Raw genomic sequence first — 27,071 nt, 5'->3', positions numbered from 1 at the left:
ATTCTTGGTGGAAGTTCTATTGCATGTCTAATAACGTCATCAACCTCTTCTAATAATCCTCCAGCAATCTAAAATTCCAAAACATAAACTAAAAGTTCAATTCATATCCTAAACCTTCAATTCATATCCACAAAAGTTCAAGTCATATTCTAAAGGTTCAACTCATATCGTAAAAAGTTCAAGTCATATCGTGAAATTTCAATTTATATCGTACAAGTTCAATTCACAAGAACAAACCTAAAAACTAAAAGTTCATCAATTCTTATCCTACAAGTTTAAACATAAACTAAAAGTTCAATTTATATCCTAAAGGTTTAATTCATATCCACAAAAGTTCAAGTCATATCCTAAAAATTCTATTTATATCCTAAAAATTCAACTCATATCCTAAAAGTTTCAATTTATATCTTACAAGTTCAATTCACAAGAACAAAACCTAAAAACTAAAAGTTATATTCATATCCTACAAGTTTAAACATAAACTAAAAGTTCAAGTCATATCCTAAAGGTTCAATACATATGCTAAAGGTTCAATTTATTTCCTAAAAGTTCAACTCATATCCTAAAAGTTTCAATTCATATCCTAAAAAGTTCAAGTCATACATAAAAGCTTCAATTTATATCCTACAAGTTCAATTCACAAGAACAAAACCTAAAAACTAAAAGTTATATTCATATCTTAGGATAAACTTTTAGGATAAACTAAAATTTCAAGTCATATCCTAAAGGTTCAATTTATTTCCCAAAAGTTCAACTCATATCTTAAAAGTTTCAATTCATATCCTAAAAAGTTAAGTCATACATAAAAGCTTCAATTTATATCGTACAAGTTCAATTCACAAGAACAAAACCTAAAAACTAAAAGTTCATCAATTCTTATCCTACGAGTTTAAACATAAACTAAAAGTTCAATTTATATCTTAACGGTTCAATTTATATCCACAAAAGTTCAAGTCATATCCTAAAATTTCTATTTATATCCTAAAAATTCAACTCATATCCTAAAAATTTCAATTCATATCCTAAAAATTCAATTCACAAGAACAAAACCTAAAAACTAAAAATTATATTTATATCCTACGAGTTTAAACATAAACTAAAAGTTCAAGTCATATCCTAAAAGTTCAATACATATGCTAAAGGTTCAATTTATTTCCTAAAAGTTCAACTCATATCCTAATAGTTTCAATTCATATCCTAAAAAGTTCAAGTCATACATAAAATCTTCAATTTATATCCTACACGTTCAATTCACAAGAACAAAACCTAAAAACTAAAAGTTATATTCATATCTTACGAGTTTAAACATAAACTAAAAGTTCAAGTCATATCCTAAAGGTTCAATACATATGCTAAAGGTTCAATTTATTTCCTAAAAGTTCAACTCATATCCTAAAAGTTTCAATTCATATCCTAAAAAGTTCAAGTCATACATAAAAGCTTCAATTTATATCCTACAAGTTCAATTCACAAGAACAAAACCTAAAAACTAAAAGTTATATTCATATCTTACGAGTTTAAACATAAACTAAAACTTCAAGTCATATCCTAAAGGTTCAATATATATCCTAAAGGTTCAATTTATTTTCTTTTAAACATAAACTAAAACTTCAAGTCATATCCTAAAGGTTCAATACATATCCTAAAGGTTCAATTTATTTCCTAAAAGTTCAACTCATATTCTAAAAGTTTCAACTCATATCGTAAAAAGTTCAAGTCATACATAAAAGCTTCAATTTATATCGTACAAGTTCAATTCACAAGAACAAAACCTAAAAACTAAAAGTTCATCAATTCTTATCCTACGAGTTTAAACATAAACTAAAAGTTCAATTTATATCCTAACGGTTCAATTTATATCCACAAAAGTTCAAGTCATATCCTAAAATTTCTATTTATATCCTAAAAATTCAACTCATATCCTAAAAGTTTCAATTCATATCCTAAAAATTCAATTCACAAGAACAAAACCTAAAAACTAAAAGTTATATTTATATCCTACGAGTTTAAACATAAACTAAAAGTTCAAGTCATATCCTAAAGGTTCAATACATATGCTAAAGGTTCAATTTATTTCCTAAAAGTTCAACTAATATCCTAAAAGTTTCAATTCATATCCTAAAAAGTTCAAGTCATACATAAAATCTTCAATTTACATCCTACACGTTCAATTTACAAGAACAAAACTTAAAAACTAAAAGTTGTATTCATATCTTACGAGTTTAAACATAAACTAAAACTTCAAGTCATATCCTAAAGGTTCAATACATATCCTAAAGGTTCAATTTATTTCCTAAAAGTTCAACTCAAATTCTAAAAGTTTCAACTCATATCCTAAAAAGTTCAAGTCATACATAAAAGCTTCAATTTATATCCTACAAGTTCAATTCACAAGAACAAAACCTAAAAACTAAAAGTTATATTTATATCTTACGAGTTTAAACATAAACTAAAACTTCAAGTCATATCCTAAAGGTTCAATACATATCCTAAAGGTTCAATTTACTTCCTCAAAGTTCAACTCATATCCTAAAAGTTTCAACACATATCGTAAAAAGTTCAAGTCATACATAAAAGCTTCAATTTATATCGTACAAGTTTAATTCACAATAACAAAACCTAAAAACTAAAAGTTCATCAATTCTTATCCTACGAGTTTAAACATAAACTAAAAGTTCAATTTATATCCTAAAGGTTCAATTCATATCCACAAAAGTTCAAGTCATATCCTAAAATTTCTATTTATATCCTAAAAATTCAACTCATATCCTAAAAGTTTCAATTCATATCCTAAAAATTCAATTCACAAGAACAAAACCTAAAAACTAAAAGTTATTTTCATATCCTACGAGTTTAAACATAAACTAAAAGTTCAAGTCATATCCTAAAGGTTCAATACATACGCTAACGGTTCAATTTATTTCCTAAAAGTTCAACTCATATCCTAAAAGTTTCAATTCATATCCTAAAAAGTTCAAGTCATACATAAAATCTTTAATTTATATCCTACAAGTTCAATTCACAAGAACAAAACCTAAAAACTAAAAGTTATATTCATATCTTACGAGTTTAAACATAAACTAAAACTTCAAGTCATATCCTAAAGGTTCAATACATATCCTAAAGGTTCAATTTATTTCCTTTTAAACATAAACTAAAACTTCAAGTCATATTCTAAAGGTTCAATACATATCCTAAAGGTTCAATTTATTTCCTAAAAGTTCAACTCATATTCTAAAAGTTTCAACTCATATCGTAAAAAGTTCAAGTCATACATAAAAGCTTCAATTTATATCGTACAAGTTCAATTCACAAGAACAAAACCTAAAAACTAAAAGTTCATCAATTCTTATCCTACGAGTTTAAACATAAACTAAAAGTTCAATTTATATCCTAACGGTTCAATTTATATCCACAAAAGTTTAAGTCATATCCTAAAATTTCTATTTATATCCTAAAAATTCAACTCATATCCTAAAACTTTCAATTCATATCCTAAAAATTCAATTCACAAGAACAAAACCTAAAAACTAAAAGTTATATTCATATCCTACGAGTTTAAACATAAACTAAAAGTTCAAGTCATATCCTAAAGGTTCAATACATATGCTAAAGGTTCAATTTATTTCCTAAAAGTTCAACTCATATCCTAAAAGTTTCAATTCATATCCTAATAAGTTCAAGTCATACTTAAAAGCTTCAATTTATATCCTACAAGTTCAATTCACAAGAACAAAACCTAAAAACTAAAAGTTATATTCATATCTTACGAGTTTAAGCATAAACTAAAATTGCAAGTCATATCCTAAAGGTTCAATACATATCCTAAAGGTTCAATTTATTTCCCAAACGTTCAACTCATATCCTAAAAGTTTCAATTCATATCTTAAAAAGTTCAAGTCATACATAAAAGCTTCAATTTATATCGTACAAGTTCAATTCACAAGAACAAAATCTAAAAACTAAAAGTTCATCAATTCTTATCCTACGAGTTTAAACATAAACTAAAAGTTCAATTTATATCCTAAAGGTTCAATTCATATCCACAAAAGTTCAAGTCATATCCTAAAATTTCTATTTATATCCTAAAAATTCAACTCATATCCTAAAAGTTTCAATTTATATTCTACAAGTTCAATTCACAAGAACAAAACCTAAAAACTAAAAGTTATATTCATATCTTACGAGTTTAAACATAAACTAAAACTTCAAGTCATATCCTAAAGGTTCAATACATATCCTAAAGGTTCAATTTATTTCCTAAAAGTTCAACTCATATCCTAAAAGTTTCAACTCATATCGTAAAAAGTTCAAGTCATACATAAAAGCTTCAATTTATATCGTACAAGTTCAATTCACAAGAACAAAACCTAAAAACTAAAAGTTCATCAATTCTTATCCTACAAGTTTAAACATAAACTAAAAGTTCAATTTATATCTTAAAGGTTCAATTCATATCCACAAAAGTTCAAGTCATATCCTTAAATTTCTATTTATATCCCAAAAATTCAACTTATATCCTAAAAGTTTCAATTCATATCCTAAAAATTCAACTCATATCCTAAAAGTTTCAATTTATATCCTAGATTTCTATAAACCCTAAATTTTTATAAATTGTTAAATAATGATAAATACAACCTAAACCCTAGGTTTCTATAAAATACAATGTTAAATAATCAATTGAAACACTAGTCATTTGAAACTAAATCATAGCTAATAAACAAAACATTATAAGCTTACACAAAAGATATAAATTGTAATTATAACCTAGAATTTTTAGGAGGTGGAGAATGAGAGAGACGCAGCAGAGGCAGAGGCGACGACGGCAGCTGGGCGGTGGTCGTTGGTGGGGGGAGGGGGGGTTTGAGTGTGAGAGAGAAAAGAGAGATTTTGGGAAATTTTTAGAAAGAATGGGAGTGGATCCCGGTTTTGACACTCTGGAATTAAAAATAGCGACCACAGTTGGTAGCTATTTTGGTAGGTAAATCAGTTTTGAATTTTTAGAAAAAAATTATATTACTCTTAATTCATTTAAAATTATATATATATGTAGTATAAATTTAGGATTTTAATTCAATTTAAGCTATATATATATATATGTGTGTGTGTGTGTGTGTATAATACAATTTAAAATTATGTACATATGTAGTATAAATTTAGGATTTTAATTCAATTTAAGCTATATATATATATATATATATATATAAGCTATATTCGATACAATATTACCTAATACACTTATACTTAGTGCATAGTATAGCGTAAGTATATATATATATATATATATATATATATATATATATATATATATATATATATATATATATATATATATATATAAGCTATATTCTATACAGTATGACCTAATACACTTATACTCAGTGCATAGTATAGCGTAAGTATATATATTATATATATAAGCTATATTCGATATAATACTACCTAATACACTTATACTTAGTGCATAGTATAGCGTAAGTATATATAGTATATATATAAGCTATATTCGATACAGTATTACCTAATACACTTATACTTAGTGCATAGTATAGCGTAAGTATATATATAAGCTATATTCGATACAGTATTACCTAATACACTTATACTTAGTGCATAGTATAGCGTAAGTATATATATTATATATGTAAGCTATATTCGATATAATATTACCTAATAGACTTATACTCAGTGCATAATATAGCGTAAGTATATATTTTATATATATATATATATATAAGAGAGAGAGAGAGAGAGAGAGAGAGAGAGAAACGCACGATTCATAGTACTATTCATCCCTTGTATTACAAAAGTATTAACGACTTATATTTATATTATTTAGATAGTAAATACAAAAGTGATTTTTAATTTTGACCATTGTTGACCTGAATAGAGACCAACTTTGGTCGCTATTTATTCAAGAATTTAGTTTAGCGACCAAAGTTGGTCGCTATATTTAAATCAGATTTAATTATATTTCATATAATATTTAAATTAATAATATAATTATTAAAATTGTATAACTGGGCCCCATTTAAGCGACCAAAGTTGGTCGGTATCTGCCTACCCTTTAAGTAGCGACCAACGTTGGTCGCCATTTTTATATTATATATATTTATATTTTATAATTTTTTTAAAATAATAATATAATTATTAAAATTTTGTAGGTGGGTCCCACTTTAGCGACCAACATTGGTCACTAATCTCAGTAAATGTTTGACCAAGAAAGTCTGACCAGTCCAGTCAACATTTTGACTAATATAGCAACCAAGTAGCGACCAACCTTGGTCGCTATTTTGTTTCTTTTATTTATTTTATTATTTTCGCTAGTTTAGCGACCAACTTTGGTCGCTTTTTCCCACAGACCAATTTTGGTCGCTAAATTTTGGTCTCTTTTTTCCGGATTTCTAGTAGTGAAACGTAACAAATAAAACCAAACAAAAATAGTTAGCACAGATAGGAGTCTTTCTCCAGTATCCATTATATCCTTCATACTCTTACTAAAGTACACTTAAAACTCAACCAATGTTGAAAGTTTCGTGGACTACTGGCATACCTTGAATCTAGCCTGCAATCATTTTGCACCTTTCTTATCAAATTTCTAGTTAGAGAGAGAGCTAACTGCTGCCAAAATGCAGCAGTTTTTCTTATATATGATAGCACCCCTTTGCCCTCCTCGTTCAAGTAGTTAAAGAGTGAAAAGGCGCAGTGAAAGAAGGGAAAGATATCTTTCCAAGAGATTCTACCTATTAAGGCATTGCAGGGTTTATCTGGGGCTGAGGTTGAAATCTATGATATTACTTATCGCGAAGGTTGTTGGAATTGCAGGGTTGTTTGACTTTTCTGGTGAGCCTGAGGTTATTGGAAAAGAAATTGTTAAGTGCATGGATTTGGCCAAGGATGGGATCCATGCTGTTCTTTTAGTTTTGTCTGTGCGAACGCGGTTTTCAAGAGAAGAACTAGCTGCAGTGCAGAGCTTTCAGGAGTTCTTTGGGAACAAAATTAGTGATTACATGATTGTAGTTTTCACTGGAGGTGATGAGCTTGAAGATAGTGGTGAGACTTTGGACGGTTACTTAGGCCATGACTGCCCTGAGCCTTTAAAGGTAAGATTATGTGCAGACATTGTTTTGTCAAATATATTTGCACCCTAGCCTTCTGAATTATGATTCATTTTTGGCTATTTCCCTTATTTTGGCGAGTTCTTTATCTTTGAAGTTTAATGCCAAGCATTTTCACGCTGTGATTGTGCATATGGTTTCTAAGCCGAGGTTCTACCGGAAACAACCTCTCTGCCTTCTTAAAGGTAGGGGTAACGTATACGTACACGCTACTCTCCCAAACCCTACATGTGTGATTACACTATGTTGTTGATGTTGTTGTTGTTGACTGTGTTTATGATTGAGAAAAGTGTTGTTCTGAAGTATTGTTTGCATTACCTTTACAGGAAACTCTTAAGTTATGTGATAATAGGAAAGTGCTTTTTGACAACAAGACTAAAGATCCAACAAAGAAAGACGACCAATTGAAAGAACTTCTTTCGCTTGTGAATCTGGTTTTGGAGAAGAATGATGGTGTACCATATACAAATGAATTGTTCAAGGAATTACAGGTTTGTATTTAATATAGTTCGATTGGATTATATTCTTAACTATCCTTGTTAGTACTTTACACAAGGAAGGTGACTTTTAACCCATTTACTGAACATGAAATTTCATATATAATCAGGCCATGAAGATTAGTTCCTTGATTGGTGATGCTGAGAACGGGAAAAATGAGTCGACGGAACCAATTCCCAAGTATTATGAGGAGAAATTTACGCGACTAACTGAAGTGGTAAGTATCATTATATTGCTGAAAAACTTTTGCTTTTTTTCTATATGAAAACATCTGTTTGTCCATGGAAAATGAGTATTTGATATTTGTATCTGAATGTGTATCTCTAGCTTGTTTAGAGTAAGTTGATAATAGATTCCATATTTATCAGAAATGGCTTGATTTTCTCATGCTGTTGCAGATTGCTTCTTAGCTTTCATTAATTGCTGATATTATTTCCAACTCTCCCTGCTCCCAATATAGTTTTACTGATAATCTTTTACTTCAGAAATTCTTTAAAAATCTGTTGTTAGGTAAATCCTGATTAGATCCCGATTCACTACTAGAAATCCGGAAAATACCGATCAAAAAAACCGACCAACTTTGTCGGTTATGCCAATTACCGACCAAAATGCAACCAAATATGCTTGGACGGTATTTTGATGATCGTTTTAATATACCGACCAACATTGGTCGGTCAATTAAATTCAAAAAAATATAAAAAAAAAAACGACCAAAGTTGGTCGGTATTTTAATTATGTAATCAAAAGATTCACCATCTGGGAATCGAACTGGGGTGTGTACTGTGGCAACATACTATTCTACCACTAGACCATTTGTGCATTTTATTTTAAGATTGTCTTATTTTTTTATTTATACTCTTTAATTGTATTTTCGCACAAAAATAACCTATTGTGAGACTCAAAAATATTTTCCCGCATTTTTGCGCCAAAGGAAACCGACCAAAGTTGGTCGGTTTTTCTTGGTATATTAGAAACATCAAATTCAGCAATATTTTTGTAGCGGAGCGAGTGCAAGAATTAAGGTCTGTGTATTTGCATGTTTGATAGGTTACGACTATTAAAGACTACATCACGATATGCAGTTTTGTTTTTTTGTTTTTCCAGCGGCATTTTGTCTTAAAGACTTTAATACTAAGAAAGATCCTTCTGAAACATAATATTTTACTACCTCAATAAATGCTCGAGACGTTAAGACCGGGTTCCTAAAAGAAGAGGTTACTGGACAAGCGAAAGAGACGCCGAAAGAGCATATGCTTTTATTTGAAACAAAAGCATTAGCTTTTGTCGTTAAGATCATGATACTACAATTTACAAGTTAGAAGTCTTTCGAATTCTGTTACAATTTTTAGAGGCTTTTGGAAAAAACTGTTATGTAGTAAACATTAATTTGAAAGTTAAATATTTGCACTATCTTATTATACATAGAGGATAGCTTCATTTGATGAGTATTTTAATTCTCTTCTTAGTGGATTCCATCATGCCCCACTGTTGTAAGGGTACCATTCTTCTATTTCATAATATGTGATCAAGTCTACTCTTGTGTTTGTAATTCATTGTCCCGTTTAGTTTGGTGACTCAACCCAACTTACATGTTAGACAATGTATAGCCGCTCTCAAAATATTAACCGAAAAAATATTATTTTATTTATATGTATGTATATATTGTATGTTATATACAAAAGTTATATATATTGAATACCTTTTTCGGCTATCGAATGTATATAATTTTTGACGCAATCAAAAATTGATAGTACCCCAAACTGAATTGACTCATCAAACTATTGGGTCGAAATGGTATAACCTAACAGTGGGGGAAGTGCACAGTTAGCCACTAATAATACATATATTTACTTTTAAGTCACTATTTAAAATTTCTTTAGTCACTGCTTTAATAAACTTTAACTGCCCGGACGAAAATACCCTTCTGCTTATGTCCTTAACTTCAGGATAACATGTCCTTAACTTTTGAACTTGTAACTCTATGTTCAGGACTTCAGGACTACATGTCCTTGACTTTTGAACTTAACTTCAGGACTTCAGCACTACACGTCCTTAACTTTTGAACTTGTAACTGTAAGTTCAGGACCAAGTGTCCTTAACTTTTGAGCTTGTTGGTCTAAGTTCAGGACCTATTATCCTTAACTTTTGAGCTTCTTAGTCTAAGTTCAGGATCTATTGTCCTTAACTTTTGGGCTTCTTAGCCTAAGTTCAGGACCTATTGTCCTTAACTTTTGAGCTTGTTAGTCTAAGCTCATGACTTCATGACCTATTGTCCTTAACTTTTGAACTTGTAACTGTAAGTTCAGGACCTATTGTCCTTAACTTTTGAGCTTGTTAGTCTAAGTTAAGGACCAAGTGTCCTTAACTTTTGAACTTGTAATTCTAAGTTCAGGACCAAGGGTCCTTAACATTTGAACTTGAAACTCGAAGTTCAGGACCAAGTGTCCTTAACTTTTGAACTTGTAACTGTAAGTTAGGATCCATAACGTAGCAGAAAACAAAACGTCATTTGTATTTCTTAATTCAGTTTCTGACTGGTGTTATTTCATTGTTTAGTCAGCAACATTGCGTTCACAACCAAAATCTACAGTAGGAACTCCGGCCTATATCGCAAGTCTTATCAAGAAAAGAATATGATGGAAATGTAGGATATAATAACCTTAAAAATACAGCTTCAATTAATGAATTAATCTGTTGACCTAATCTTCAAGATTTATATGGAATGAATGTCACAAGAAATTAGGTTCTTTATGTAGAGAAAAAAAAAATGAAGAACTTGTAGGTTCTTTGTATAGCGGAAGACTGGAATGAAAAATCTACATTAAATGGATGTCACAGGAAATTTAAACGAAGAACTTATAGATCTTCATACAGCGAAAGACTGGAACGAAAACGAAGAACTTATAAGTTTTTCACAGTTCTTCTCCCTAACATGAAAAGAGATAGAAGAAAGGGTGACAAGTCTTTTCATATTAATTTTAATAGACTAGTGGCTACTATTGCTAAGCATTGAAAATAGTGGATAAAAAATAAATACCATTTTAAAAAGTGGCTTCTCCACACAATTTTTATCCTAATAGTTTAGAGAAATGTATTCACTTTCACCTCCTTTTTCTTTTTGAAAAGCAAAATGGGTTCGGTCATTTTGGAGGATTATGAGCCGTAAAAATAGCACGGTATAGCCAGTTTTCGGACAGGTCATTCAAAAATAGCCAGTGTTTACGAAGTCAATAAAAATAGCCATTATTTTGCTGCAACAGAGACTGATCCAGCATAATATACTGGAGTTCGGTGCACCTGTGTATGAACTGCAGCATATTATGCTGGACCGGTATACTTTGCTGACTCCAGTATAATGTACTGGAGACTGGAGCACCGGTGCTCCAAACTCCCGTATATTATACTGGACAATTATACTAGTTGGAACTCCAGTATATTATGCTGGAGTTCTAGTGTACTTATGCTGGAACTCCATCATATTATGCTGGAGTTCTGGCATACTTATCCTGGAACTCCGGTAGAATATGCTGGAGTTCAAGCATACTTATGCTGGAACTCCAGTATAATATACTGGCGTATTTTTTGGGTTTTGAATAGTGTTTTTGCTCAGATTTATCTTTACATGAAAAGTGGCTAAATTTTGATTACTTTTGAAATTGGACTATTTTTGAACGATCAGTTGTAAATCTGGCTATTTTTGAATTTCTCCCTTATGAGCCGTATTTGATCCATTTAGGCCCAATTTATTTTGAATCCAGCGAACTTTGGGCTCGTTCATTTGGCACTTCAGATGACGAAATTGTTTTAGGATTTTTAAAAAAAGGGACCCAGTCAAAGTTTCCTTGATGACTAAAGGAGCACCGTTCATCTACACGCTAAACCAATCCTTCCACAAGTATCAACTGCATGTTCCCCTGGATTTGCACAAAGTTAAAATAGTACTGACTAGCGAGTTTTCGAATTGGTCATTCAAAAATAATCAATATTTGCTAAGTCATTGAAAAATAGTCACTGTTTTACTGTAACAAAGACTGGTCCAGTATAATATACTAGATTTCGGTACACCTGTGTATAAACTTCCGGCATATTATGGTGTTCTAGTATACTTTGCTGGAACTCCAGTATAATATACGAGACTCTGCTGGAACTCCTTTATATTATACTGGAATTTCGGTATATTATGCAGGAGTATTTTTCGGACTTTGAACAGTGTTTTCATTCATATTTATATTTACATGAACAGTGGCTAAATTTCGATAACTTTTGAAAGTGTGGCCATTTTTGAATGACCACTTGTAAATCTGGCTATTTTTGAATTTCTCCCTTGCACAAATGATTTATATATTCTTTTTTCATTTGTCACCTTTTAAGTTTTGACCTTATTAAAAAAAGAACTATAAAAAAATAACTTTTTCGCCGGATTATATATGCAACAAAATCTCAAAATTTCTTATCTGATATTGGGCATAACTTAAAGTGAAATTCAAAAATAGTCAGATTTACACGTCGTAATTGAAAAATAGCCACTATTTAAAAAATAATCGAAATTTAGCGTCTCGTTCGGCTGCTTAAGGTTTCGAGCAGCTTCGTATTATGTGTTATGACTTGTATGTGTGATCGAGTTCGATTTTCGGATTATTCGGGATCAATTTGGAAGAAGAATTCTTGTTTAGAAGCTTAAGCGGTAAGAGTTGATCGGAGTTTGACTTTTGTACAGATGACTCCGAAATGGCGTTTTGATATTTTGAAGTTTTGAAAGGTTGAGAGGTTTGACCGGGAGTTGACTATATTGGGTCGGATTGCGATTTTGAGAGTTGGATTAGCTCCGTTGTGTCATCACGGACTTGCATGCAGAATTCGACGTCATTTCGGGTTGATTTGATATGTTTCGACACGAGTTTTGGAAGTTGGAAGATTTGGAAGTTTATAAGTTTGATTCGAGGTGCAATTCGTAGTATCGACATTGTTTGATGTGATTTGAGGCCTCGAGTAAGTCTGTGTTATATTATGGAACTTGATGGTATGCTTGGACGGGTTCCCAAGGGCCCCGTGTGTGTTTCGGACGAGCTTGAGATCATTTTCATGCTTTGGGCAAGTCTGGTTCTAGTGCTTCGCATCTGCGACATTTTAGAGCGCAAGTGCGGCTCCGCTTCTGCGTGAGTGTAATTGCTTCTACGATGATTAAGGCTTGGCAGGAATCTTTGCTTCTACGGAGTTTTGCACGCAGGTGCGATGGCCGCTTTTGCGGCGCAATGATCGCATATGCGAAGCTGTTCGCTTCTGCGGCTCGTTTGACCCTTCTGTGTTGTTGCAGGTGCGACTGTGTTTTCCACAGATGCGGATCCTGGCCTGGTAAGTTGGGTTCACAGATGCAAACTTTTCCTCGCAAATGCGAGGCTGCATATGCGGCGTCTCTGTTTGCAAATGCGCATAACCTGAGCAGAATCATATATTCGGGGGTTTGAGGGATTTTATTATTTTTAGAGTTGTAGACCTCGGTTTTGGACGATTTTGGAGGGGTTCTTCACGAATTTGATTTTGGGTAAGTATTCTCTATCCAAAATTGATTATATTTTATGATCTCATACTTATTTACATCATTAATTGGTGAATTGAATGGAAGAAAATAGGATTTTTATAAAAAAAAAATCAAAAATGTAAAATGAGGATTTGAAGGGCGATTTGATTTTAGAATTTGATAATCCGGAATTATTTTTTGTGAGTTTTATTTATGTTATGAAATTATTTTGGCTAGATTTGAGCCATTCGGATGTTGTTTCATACGAGAAGGTCATTTTTGAGTGTCGGTCTAGCTTCTTTGAGATAAGTACCTTGCCTAATGTCACGATCCAGATTTTCTGCCCTCGGGAGTCGTGATGGCACATACTAATGAAAGCTAGGCAAGCCAACCATTTGAACAAATTACCCTTTCCCCATTTTAATTCTTTAACAAATGTGAATCAACAGTTTATAAATAACGAAAATTAAATAAGCGGATGAAATAATTAAACCATTAAAATAATTCCAATACGATTTCTTAAACAAAAACTACCCAGAACTGGTGTCAAAATTTCACACACGGTCTAGGAATACTACAAACGAAGTCTGAAAGATAAATAATACACTCTTTCTGAAATACGTAAATGAAACAGGATGAAGGGATAGAGGGAGACGCTAGGGCCTGCGGACGCTTGCAGGACTACCTTAGATATTCGTATGGACTGAAGGCAGCCACCCAAAGCTAAGGTCCAAAAGCTGTTGCACCGGGATCTGCACACAGTGCAGAGTGTAGTATCAGTACAACCGACCCCATGTGCTAGTAAGTGCCTAGCCTAACCTCGGCGAAGTAGTGACGAGGCTAGAACCAGACTACTAAGTAAACTTGTGCAGTTAAAGTATATACAACGGAAAGTAAATGCATGAATGTACAGTTAATAATGGGAGGGGGAAGCATGTTGTGGGGGAAACATCAATTAAGAATAGAAAGACAACAAGTAAATACGAGGAACACCATATCTCAATTATCATCAAGAACCAGAAATCAAACAAGTGCACGACATCACCCTTCGTGCTTTTACTCTCGTCCTCACCATGAGAATCAATATAAACTGCATGACATCACCCTTCGTGCTTTTACTCTCATCCTCACCATAAAATCAATATAATCGGCACAGAATTGTACATCATGCGACACGACATCACCCTTCGTGTTTTACACCCTTCCTCACAAAATCATACACGACATCACTCTTCGTGCTTTAACACTCTCCTACCAAAGCAATGTACGACATTACCCTTCGTTCTTTAACACTCTTCCTCACCTAAACAACAATCACAAGCAATAGGACAAGGAAATAAATGAAATTACAATAAAATCTCGGCAAGGGAACAATAGTTCAACAATCAAATCCCGGTAAGGGAACAATATCAAAAACATCAACATCCCGACAAGGGAGATAACATTAAAAGCAACAACATCCTGGCAAGGGAGACAATATAATAATTCTCTTCTCTTTTTCACTTTTACTTCACAACTCTCTCCACAACTTGAGCCAATGCTCTATAAGGTTCAATTGCCAATTATACTTCCACAATTCATTATGCAACTTGAGCCAATGCTCTTTAATACTCAAATACCACTATTTCTTCCACAAACTTTACTACAACAATAACAACAACCCAGTATAATCCCACTTAGTGGGGTCTGGGGAGGGTAGTATGTACGCAGACCTTACCCCTACCCTGGGGTAGAGAGACTGTTTCCAAATAGACCTCCGGCATCCTTCCCTCCAAGAACTTTTCACCTTGATCTTGGGGAGACTCGAACTCACAACCTCTTGGTTGGAAGTGGAGGTTGCTTACCATCAGAGCAACCCCTCTTGTCTAAAATAATAGAAATCATCACAAAAGGGCATGAACAATACAAACGGAGTCAAAATAATCATTATGTAAGACTCATGGACATGCTTGACACCAACGTATAGATACTCGTCACCATGCCTATACGGCGTACTCAACAAATAACACATAGAAAATAGGACACGACTCCGGATCCCTCAAGCTAAGATTAGACAAAACACTTACCTCGATGCTACGAACACAATTCAAGTCTCAACTATCGCTTTACCTCTTGATTCCACCACCAATCCACTCGTATCTAGCCATAAGTTACTTAACTATATCACTAAATGCTAAATGAATCAATTCTAATGCATAAAAATAGATATTATAAAGTCAAAACAATAGGTTCGAACTAAAACCCGATTACCCATGTCACACCTCCTTTTTCCTACACCCGAAAAGGTATAAGGGAGTTTTTTTCAATTTAAGTGACAATCGAAACGGGATTATTATTTGAAATTCAGAGTCGCCACTTGGGATAATTTATGGTGTCCCAAGTCACCGGTTTAAAATCCCTTGATTTTAAACCGAGGAAGGTTGACTCTTATTTATGGTCCGTGAACACAGAAGACCGGATAAGAAATTGTGTTAACCCGGGAGAAGGTGTTAGGCATTCCCGGGTTCTGTGGTTTTAGCACGGTCGTTCAACTATTATTATTGGCCTAATTATCTGATTTATTGCACGTTTTAAACCTATTGGGCATTTTTAACTTTATAACCACTTTTATTTATTTAAGGAATTAATTCAAGGTAATTTAAAACACATCGTAAGCCACGCTACATGAAATGCACCCATGGTTCCCCACACATTCTATTTAACCTTGTTGGAAATTAGAATCGGGTCACCTGAAATGTATAATCGGGTTTCAGTAATTACAAATCACAACTATATCACGGGAACCATACCCGTAGCCATGATAATTATCTAATTAATGCGCCTAAAGCGTACTACGAAATTCAATATATATATATATATATATATATATATATATATATATATATATATATATATATATATATATATACATATATATTTTATTTTTTTAGATATGTACAAATTCATGGCAGTGTCAAATTTCCATATTTTAAGGTATGCCACTCATCATTTTTCGCAAGGATGAATGCTGGTAAGAAGAGAGATACTGATGGAAAGGAATGTTAGCAAAGAAAATGCTCTTCCCAAATATCTGCTCGATAAAATATATGCTTTCCTTTACAAGTACAAAGGTAACGTGACATCCTCTCCCAATATACCAAGAAGATGAACCAACCGCTTTATTATTCAGGAAAATCCAATAACAGAAATGAACAAAATCACCCGCAACAGAACTTCTTAAGTAGCTGTAAATTTCTTCTATATTTATCTAAATACAGAGCCTCCAACAAATTGAAACTCGGCAACTCAAACGGAACCTCCAATCCAGACCTCAGAAACTTGCCGGAACCGTAACAAAACACAACAACAACAACAGTTGCTTGTGTGTGTCGTTGCTGGTTGTTTTTAGTGAAGTAGGGGTGTCCAAGGTTAGAGATGGTTGAAGCATTAGAGGAGAATATGGGGACCTTCTCTGTTGTGTGTTCAACGGCTGAGCTGTTGAAGAGAAGAAAAAGCAACGATGGGTGTTCTGCGGCGCTACTTCAGGTCTACGGCTGTAGATTTTGAGTGAATCCATGAGGAATTTCTGGAGCTGAGTGGAGTAAGGCGGGGTCTAGGTTTTAGGGATTCATTCACGGGGTATGAAGAAGAAGAAGATGTTGGGGGGAGGGAGGGTGGTTGATGAAAACGACGCTGATTCTTTTCTATTTTTGGGATCTTCCGTTTTGGCTGCTTTTTCCCAGATTTTTAGGCCAGCTCTTTTCCCTGTTCTTATCTTTCTTGGTGAGCTCTCCCGTCTATATATTAGTGTGTGTATATATTCATTTCTTTGTAAAGAAAGAGAATCTTCCAAGAAAAATTGTGGGGCCCCTTGGCAAAAAACGTGAGTGAGAATTAAAAAAATGGGATGCATGTGGAGTTTGTTATGGAGAGATAAGGTGATGGGGTCCACATTTCATTTGATTTTCTTTGCACTTTTTTGCTTTTCACGTTCCTCTCTTCTCTTGCCTCTTTTCCTTTTTCTTGTTTGTTTTTTTTTCATTTTTTATCCTTTTATATTTATATTTTTAATTCTAAAAATGAATTTAAATACTAGTTTTATGTAAAATAATAAGGAAAAATTTTAAAAAATTTAAATACTACTCAATATTTACTAAATATGTACAACTTAAAATCATACTAAGCCAAGTAAAAATATTTTTTTAACTTCTCTTTTTATCTTTTATAAAAATATCAATAAGCTAAAATAAAAGGAAATATTTTGTAGTTTTTAAAATTTTTAAGATTGAATAAGGCAAAAAGAAAAAAAAATTAAATAGCGTTTTTAGGCCTAAAACCAACACCTAAGCACTAAAATGTATAGAATTTCGGGGAGGGTCAAAAATTACATGTCTACAACTGCCCCTCTTTGACTAGAAATACGAAGAGTTTTCAGACAAAGAACGACTAGATAAGTTTTTTGACCCGACCCTTATTTAGGGAGACCAAAACTATGAGGAAGGAGAATGTGACCGAGCCCTGGTATCTCAGCTGCCTACATATCCTTGGCTATAAGGAAATCAGGCCACGTGTAGTTCAGACGTGAATGAGGTGATGGAGTATACTGAGGTGGAGAGTGGGTCGAGGTGCCGTTCTATCAAGGTTCTGGTCTGCGGTCTTGTTATTACATCAAAATCAAAAATTAAAAAGACTAACTAAGCCTACCAACTACGAGTTACAAGATTCTCATCTATAAGTTTTCTAAAGCTTGATCTTGAGTCTTGAATGATCCTTCATGCAGACTGTGAATTTGAACCTTGACACTTGCTAGTTGCAGGTGCTAGTTCATTCTTCTTCATCTTTTCGGATCAAAACCGGACCCCACACCATGCTTGTGACTTCAGTCATGCCTTGAGCAGCTCACATCTTTCATCAACTTCTGCATTTAGGTTCACTTCTTGCCTTTCTTTCTTTTTTTATTTATTATGGATTGTGACTAACTTCTATTGATCATCTCGAACTATTGACTCGCATTCTTGCCTCGAGCTTCTTTTGTTGCTGACTTGACTTGCATTCTGAGGTGAATTCCCCTATTCTCCAAGTAGGCGCCTGATTGCCGATACTCAAACTGTCTTCCTTCGAAACTTGGACTGCCTTCTCCTTGTTCTCCAGGTGGGCGCCTGATTGTCAATACTTGCACTGTTTTTCCTTGAACTGTTTTCCCTTTATTTTTTACGTGGGTGCCTGATTACTGAACTTGAACTGCCTTCCTTTGAACAATGCTACTTTTCCTTTGTTCTCCAGGTGGGCGCCTGATTACCAACATTTGAGTTGTCTTCCTTTCCTCTAAAACTTGAATTGTTTTCCAGGTGGGCGCTTGATTGCTGAACTTGAACCGTCTTCCTTTGAACACTCCTGCTTTCCCTTTGTTCTTCAGGTGGGTGCCCCATTTCCAATACTTGCACTGTTTTTCCTCGAAACTTGACTTGTTTTCCCTTTGTTCTCCAGGTGAGCTCCTGATAGATGTCTTCCTTTGAACATTGCTGTTTTCCCTTTATTCTCCAGGTGGGTGCCTGATTACAAACATTTGCACTGCTTCTCCTTGAGACTTGAACTATTTCCCTTTATTCTCCAGTGGGCGCCTGATTACTAATACTTGAATTGCTTTCCCTTTGTTCTCCAGGTGGGTGCCTGCTACTGACTTGAAACTTCAAATGAATTCTGAAATGAGTTCCCTTGTTCTCCAAGTGGGCGCTTGGTACTACAATAAAACAGACAAGACAAAAGAAACTTTTCTGCCCCAGTTTGTACTAGGAAGATTTGTGAGTTGTTAGCAAAACTATAAATCACCTACGATGTTGATGAAGGATGCAATGATGAGAGTAAAATTAATGACTCGACTTGGATGTGCGTCTCTTAAAAGTGATTGAGCTTGCGGAAAACTATAAACTAAGCTTGACTAAAGTAAAGACTGACCCTATTATCCAGGCGTGGTCCCTGATTTCAAGAAAACTAAACATTGATAACTTAAGAAAACTAAAAATTAACCCCTCTTTTTTTCAAATTTAGACTTCCCCTTTTTAAAAAAAAATTATTATACTAGGAGAAAATTCATCGGACTAGGTTTTCTATCTTAGGAGAAAGATTGATCAGACAAAGATTTTGATCCTATGAGATAGTTCACCAGACTAGGTCGTTTTTTCTTTCTTTCTTTTTTGGTATCTTAGGAGAAAGATTCATCAGACTAAGATTTCTATCCTAGGAGAAAGTTCATCAGACTAGGTCCATTTTTTGGTCTCTTAGGAGAAAGATTCATCAGACTAAGATTTCTATCTTAGGAGAAAGTTCATCAGAATAGGTCTTCTATCTTAGGAGAAAGATTCATCAGACTAAGATTTTGATCCTAGGATAAAATTCATTAGACTAAGTCTTTTTTTTTGTTATCTTAGGAGAAAGATTCATCAGACTAAGATTTCTATCCTAGGAGAAAGTTCATCAGACTAGGTTTTCTATCTTAGGAGAAAGATTCATCAGACTAAGATTTTGATGCTAGGAGAAAGTTCATCAGACTATGTATTTTTTTTGTTATCTTAGGAGAAAAATTCATCAGACTAAGATTTTTATTGGGAGAAAAATCCATCAGACTAGGACTTTTTATCCTAGGGGGGAAAATGTGAAGATCAATGGCAAAATTTTATGTACAATAGCAAGACAAATAAAGGCAATGATTTGAGAAACTTCCTTTTGTCGGCTCTTCTCTTCTTTTCTTTTTCTTCTCTTTTTGTTTTTTTCCTTTTTTTCTTTTCTTTTGAACCACTTTTCTTGCACTGCTTTGTTCCTGTTTCATACAAAGAAAAATTTGTCAGTTTTGAAAATGGTGGTCGGTTTGTGGCCTTGAGTCTTCGGCAGCTTGGCTTCTGCTCAATCAGCTTGAGTCGATTTTAAGAGGCTTTTACTCTGTATCAACCCTAATTGTTTCACACCCAATACTATTTGTTTTTGTGGCTCAATTAGCCTTATTCCAATTGGATATCTTTGCTTAGATGACCTTTTCTGATATCTTGAATGACTTCCTGCTTTTTGAGCAATTTGTCTGTCAGAGAGAATCACCAATCATCTTAGCTTGCACCAAGTAGGCTGACAAGAGTATTTTGGGGAAGCCTTTGCATGAATCTTCAAGACATGTTGACAGTAACAACTAAGTGTGCTGGCCAAATTTACTTTGTGCAACTGAAAAGCTGGTAGCAGATTTTAAAATCTTTTCTCGCTTCTTTTGACAAGGACTGACTCATAGTAAAAAACAGAATGATGCAAAGAAACAAGTATTAACAAGAAATGCCCATGTCGGAAGGACAGAAGGAAGAGTTCTTTTTTCTTTTTTTTTTCTTTTCCTTTTTTTTTCCAATAACTAGCCTTAATAATTATGACATGTATTTTGGACTTAACGGTCGATCTACCAAACTAATCCACTCTTCCCTTTTACTATTCTTATGACCTTTTGAAGTTGGGCTTGTTCGTGCCGATCCATTGCATCAGCTTCACGACTCACTTTCAACTAGTGGCGCCCCGAGGGATTTTCACCAAAAGTCTCTCTCATTTGTTTATCTCTGCTTACCATCGCCTTACAGTGCCCGTGAAGGTTTTCACTAGCTAGACTCTCTCATTTTTTCTTTCTCACTTTTTTCTGTTGCTTTCTTGAGCAACTTAACAGTGTTCTATGCTGCATGACAACCGTTGCTTATTGCATGTTTCTCTTGGCATTATTGAAGGCATATCGGGATGTATTTATTTGGAAGGATTTTGGATAGGGTTGGAAAGAAAGGACATCATGAAGGCTCAAATTAGACTAAAAGTAAAGGGATTGTTGACTTACAATTATTGGAATCGACTCTTTCAAAAGTGAAATAAAATCTCTGTCCTAGTTTCAGCTATTGGGGATTGTTTTGGGATTATTTATTTATTTATTTGAATTCTTATTTAGTTGGACCAAACCGTGAGGCTGCCTACGTATCCTTTTTTTTAAGGAATCAGATCGAACGTAGTTCAAACATCTGTCCTAAACTATTTTTCATCTTTCTTTCTGTTTTTTTTTTCTTTTTCTCTTTTTTCTTTTTCTTTTTTCTCTCTCTTTTTTTGTTTGCCCCAGCGTCTATTTTTGAGGGCATGGACCTTTAACAATTCTTTTCTTCTACTTTTTTTTTCACTTAGAACTTTCTAAAAGCTTCCCCAGTTTGTACTCTTGGGGCATGGAGTTTTATTGTTATTTCATTTTTTTTACTTTTGACTCTAAACTTGATTCCAAAAGACGGTGGTCAAAGAAAATAACACAGGCTCAAAGGGGTGACAGAGGGTATAAAGTGTTTGGGTAGCAGAAAAAGGGCCTCCTAGCCTCAAGAATGCCAATCATGGTATCCTTTTGTGATCACAACATTGGTGAACATATTTATTGGTGTGCTGTGGTCACAAGACACTTTCCATCCCTTAATGTCAAACTTTCCCACAAACTTCAATTGATTAAACATCCTCAAGTCCGATCTTCACAATGATTTGAAGGTGAATTTTACATGACCTTAATTTCAAAGTATTTCAACTCTTTATTCATCCTCAAAAGTGTTTTTTTAGTTATCCAATTCCAGATTAAATCAGTTTCTAAGATCTGGCCCAACTTTTTCCATGCATGTCATGTTTTTAGAACTAGCGGGAAAAGAACTGAGCATGGAATGACATAGAAGGAAAAACTCTATTTTATTGAGTAAACAACAAGACAAACAACCTAAAATCCGAGTTATAGACCTAAAATAACTCGGCAAATGAAAATAGCTACAAAACATGCATACAAGACTCACACTAACGAAATAGAGAGATAGAAGGGTTTGACTCAATAAAACAAATAAAATCTGGATTACAACCCTGAAATAACCTAGATAATAGAAAAAACATCAAAACAAACTACCAAGATTCCTTCTTAGTGATGAGAGAAAGACTTTTCAATTGTTAAGGTTGACATTTAACCACAAATATGCTCATCAGAATCACCATGGTCTTCTCTGATTTCAGTCGGCAAGTTCCCGAGAGGATTCTCATACTCCATGTCACTAGGTATCATCCCCATAAAGTGTGCATCATAATGTACAGGTAAAGGATTCTGCGTGATATTCTGGGTGTTACTGTCTTGGATCACAATCAATTTTTTCTGGATCATCCTTTCTATTTCTCTTTTCAAATCCTGACAACTTTCAATATCGTGCCCCTGGGCATTGGAATGGTATTCAAACCTTTTAGAAGGGTCAAAACTTCTTGCATGTGGGTCCACATGATTTGGAGGAATGGGTGCAATCATGTCGTAATGCTTTAACTTCTCAAACAAGCTTGCAGAAGAATCTCCTATTGGTATAAAATTAGCTTTCAACCTTTGTTCCGCTCTATATCCCTGGCTTGGATGTGGCTTATAGGGTACTTGAAAATTTTGTGGAGGCTGGAGGAGATTTTGCGATGCTTGTGCTCGCCTTCTAGGGTGTTTTGGTGGCTGGCGAACATACTGAGGTGAAGCAACAGAGTATTGAGGGTTCTGAGGTGGCTAATAGTACTTAGGGGAGTCATGGAAAACCTGAGAAGGCTGCTCATACCTTCGAGATGTTCTCCTGGGACCTCTTCTCGACCCTGATGTCATCATGATTTCTTCAAACTTCTCATTCGTGTTACCAAAATTATCGGAGTCAATCTGGAAAGCCTGAGTTGCGGCTTTGAGAACTGCTTGACTTATAATCCTGCCCGTCTTAAGGCCATTCTCTACTATTTCTCCCATTTTGATTGCTTTCGAGAAGGATTTTCCAACTACGGACATCATGTTTTGGAAGTAATCTGGCTCTTGAACCTTAAAGAAGACAGTGATTAGCTCGTGGTCATCCATGGGTGGCTTAACTCTAGCTGCTTGTTCTCTCCATTTAATAGCATATTCCCTGAAACTTTTAGTTGGTTTCTGCTTCGGGTTTGAAAGGGAATTGTGGTCTGGGGCAATGTCAATGTTGTATTGGAACTGTTTGACAAAGGCTCGGGCCATGTCATCCCAGACATACCAGTGAGAGGTGTTTTGATCCATAAACCATTCGGAGGCCACACCCGTAAGGCTTTCCCCAAAATAAGCCATAAGTAATTCTTCCTTTCCTCCCACACTTCTTTGTTGATTGCAATACTTTTTCAGGTGGGCCATGGGATTTCCATGTCCATCATACTTTTCAAATTTGGGGATCTTGAAACCCAGTGGCAAACGAACATCGGGGAACATACATAGATCCGTGAAGGCAATACTCTTCTGGCCTGCCAACCCTTACATGTTTTTTAATTGTTGTTCTTAGCTTTTCAGTCTTTGGGTCATTTCTTCTTGTGCCATCTTTCGGGTAGGCTTCTCAATGTTTGCAGGAAGCTCAAATAGGTACGAGTGGTACTCAGAAGAGTGGTACTGCTCTTGCTGGATAGCAAATTGTGACTCATGACGAGGTTGTCCTTGGCCATTGGCCCATGCTTGACACATTTTGGTCATTTGTTGTTTCAGTATTCTATTTTTCTCAACCACAGTAGACTTTTGTTGAACCCTCTGACCTTGAGTCTCTTGAGCATTTGTAACAACTTCGATGTCAGTTGTCATTGATATTTTTTTCTTGAATCTTGTGTGGCCAGCTTACCAAAAACCAACCACCTTAAACTTTCTTCATAATTCAAAACAAAAGATACGTTAGAATGGACTCAGTCAGTCCTTATTATTATCATCATTTTTTTTCTTTTTCTTTTTTATTTTTTTAATGGTGATCGAACCTGATGTGGGTTGCCTACGTATCATGTGGGAACATGAATCAGATCTTGCGTAGTTCGGGAAGATCAAGAATAAAGGGAATAAACTAAATCTTCTTTTTTGGTTTTTGAATTTAAATTTTTTTCTTTTAAATTTTCGAAAGAAAGACTTATAAGAAGAAAGAGAATATTTTTGGATTTTAATTTTGATTTTTTTTTTCAGAATTTTTGAAAAGAAAGGCTTCTAAAGAAGAATGATTTTTTTTTTGGAATTTCGAAAGAAAAACTTCTAAAGAAGAAAGAAAATATTTTTGAATTTTTGGACTTTTATTTTGAATTTATGAAAGAAATACTTCTAAAGAAAAAAGAAATTATTTTTGAATATTGAATTTTCTTTTCAATTTTTGAAAGAAGAACGAAAATATTTTTGGATTGTGAGAAGAAATTAAAAGAAAATATTTTTGTATTTTATAAAAAATTGGGGTCTAAAAGCAAGTAATGAAAAATATTTTTGGATTTTTTGAAAATTGTGGGCCGGAACCGATTAGGTTTGCCTACGTATCTCACATCCGGTGAGAATCAGACCAACGTAGTTAGCAGTTTTGACAGAATAGAGGAAACATGACTTTTGAAAATATTGACTTACTTTCTTTTTCTTCTTTTTTTCAAAATTTGGCAGAGTTTCGAAAATTTTTAAATACCTACTACTCGCTCTTTTTTTTTCTCATTTCCTTTTTTCTTTTTCTTTTTTCATTTTCTTTCCCTATTCTAGAAGTCAGTCAACATGCAAGCTGAAACAGACATATATGCAAGTAGCACATAAGATGCATCAGGATGGTCCTTTAATTTGGGTACACCTGTCCTAGACGGACCCAACCCCTGTGTTGAGTCCCCAAAATCAAATGCACGTGATGCAAACAAAACGTTCCTACTAGGGATCCAGCATGAGGCTATGTTATTCTAGGTTTAAAACCTGGGTGTATTATTCTAGACCTACCTTACCCGATTGGACAGCTCGAGCCGAAGGGGGCAGCGTACCGGGAATACAGAAGCTTCACCGGCTTTGCAACTTGTCCGAACCTCGTTCTAAAATTGGGATATGACTCTAACAAAAAAGAAGTCACACGAAGTGCACACTTCCCAGATGATTTAGAAGACTCAGAGAGAGGAGGGTTTCGTAACAATTTATATACAATTCCAACAATATCAAAGCGGTAAAAAACGACATTTAGAACATTAGGCTCAAACACGTAAAAATCAGATAATAAATAAAAACCAACTATAACAGTTATTCTAAGCTCGAATTCTGAACCCTGAACCAAAAGTTTTGGTTTTTATACAGTTCTATAAAAACCAAAAGTTCTGCGGTATAAGAAGGTTTTTTCCAATTTAAGTGACAATCGAAACAGGATTATTATTTGAAATTTAGAGTCGCCACTTGGGATAATTTATGGTGTCCCAAGTCACCGGTTTAAAATCCTTCGATTTTAAACCGAGGAAGTTGACTCTTATTTATGGTCCGCGAACACAGAATACCGGGTAAGGAATTTTGTTAACCCGGAAGAAGGTGTTAGGCATTCCCAGTTTTCGTGGTTTTACCACGGTCGCTCAGCTATTATTATTGGCCTAATTACCTGATTTATTACTCGTTGTAAACCTATTGGGCATTTTTAACTTTATAACCACTTTTATTCATTTAAGGAATTAATTCAAGGTTATTTAAAATACATCGTAAGTCACGCTACATGAAATGCACTCGTGGTTCCCGACACATTCTATTTAACCTTGTTGAAAATTAGAATCGGGTCACATAAAATATACACCCGAGTTTCATTAATTACAAATCATAACTACGTCACGGGAACCATACCCATAGCCATGATAATTATCTAATTAACGCACCTAAAGCAAACAACGATATCAATAATATATATATATATATATATATATATATATATATATAGAGGGAGAGAGAGAGAAAGCGTCTATATTATTACTAGCACATATATGTACAAAATCATGGCAGTGACAAATTTACATCTTTTAAGGTATGCCACTCATCATTTTTTGCAAGGATGAATGTTGGTAAGAAGAGAGAGAAACATACTGATGGAAAGGAATGTTAGCAAAGAAAATTCTCTTCCCAAATATCTACGAGATGAAATATATGCTTTTCTTTACAAGTACAAAGGTAACGTGACATCCTTTCCCAATATACCAAGAAGATGAACCAACCGCTTTATTATTCAGGAAAATCCAGCAACAGAAACGAACCAAATCACCTGCAACAGAATTTCTCAAGTAGTTGTAAATTTCTTCTATATTTGTCTAAATACAGAGCCTCCAACGAATTGAAACTCGGCAACTCAAACGGAACCTCTGATCCAGACCTCAGAAACTCGCCGAAACCGTGACAAAACTCAACAATAACAACAGTTACTTGTGTGTGTTGCTGCTGGTTGTTTTTAATGAAGCAGGGGTGTCCAAGGTTAGAGATGGTTGAAGAATTAGAGGAGAATATGGGGGCCTTCTCTGTTGTGTGTTCAGCGGCTGAGGTGTTGAAGAGAAGAAAAGGCAACGATGAGTGTTCTGCGGCGCTACTTCAGGTCTACGGCTGTAGATTTTGGAGTGAATCCATGAGGAATTTCTGGAGCTGAGTGAAGTAAGGCGGGGTCGTTGGGTTTTAGGGGTTTGTTCGCAAGGTATGATGAAGATGAAAACGACGCTGATTCTTTTCTGTTTTTGGGATCTTCCGTTTTGGCTGTTTTTTCCAGATTTTTAGGCTAGCTCTTTTCTCTGTTCTTATCTTTCTTTGTGAGCTCTCCCGTCTATATATCAGTGTGTGTGTATATATTCATTTCTCTGGAAAGAAAGAGAATCTTCCAAGAGAAATTGTGGGGGGCCCTTGGCAAAAAAAGTGAGTGGGAATTAAAAAAATGGGATGCATGTGGAGTTTGTTATGGAGAGATAAGGTGATGGGGTCCACATTTCATTTGATTTTCGTTGCACTTTTTTGATTTTCACGTTCCTCTCTTCTTTTGCCTCTTTTCCTTTTTCTTGTTTGTTTTTTTTTTCATTTTTCATCCTTTTATATTTTATATTTTTAATTCTAAAAATGAATCTAAATACTAGTTTTATCTAAAATAATAAGGAATAATTAAAAAAAATTTAAATACTACTCAATATTTACT

At 34.1% G+C, this 27,071-nt stretch overlaps 1 pseudogene; it reads left to right on the top strand.

The window, feature by feature from the left end:
• The window catches only part of LOC107811490 (immune-associated nucleotide-binding protein 9-like), a 37,333-nt pseudogene that overhangs the window by 2,491 nt on the left and 7,771 nt on the right, over positions 1–27,071 (top strand).

The sequence above is a fragment of the Nicotiana tabacum genome, chromosome 8 (genome assembly GCF_000715075.1).
Source record: "Nicotiana tabacum cultivar K326 chromosome 8, ASM71507v2, whole genome shotgun sequence".
Lineage (NCBI taxonomy): Eukaryota > Viridiplantae > Streptophyta > Magnoliopsida > Solanales > Solanaceae > Nicotiana > Nicotiana tabacum.
Note: the sequence above shows the minus strand (reverse complement) of the source record. Positions and strands in the feature narration are given on the sequence as shown.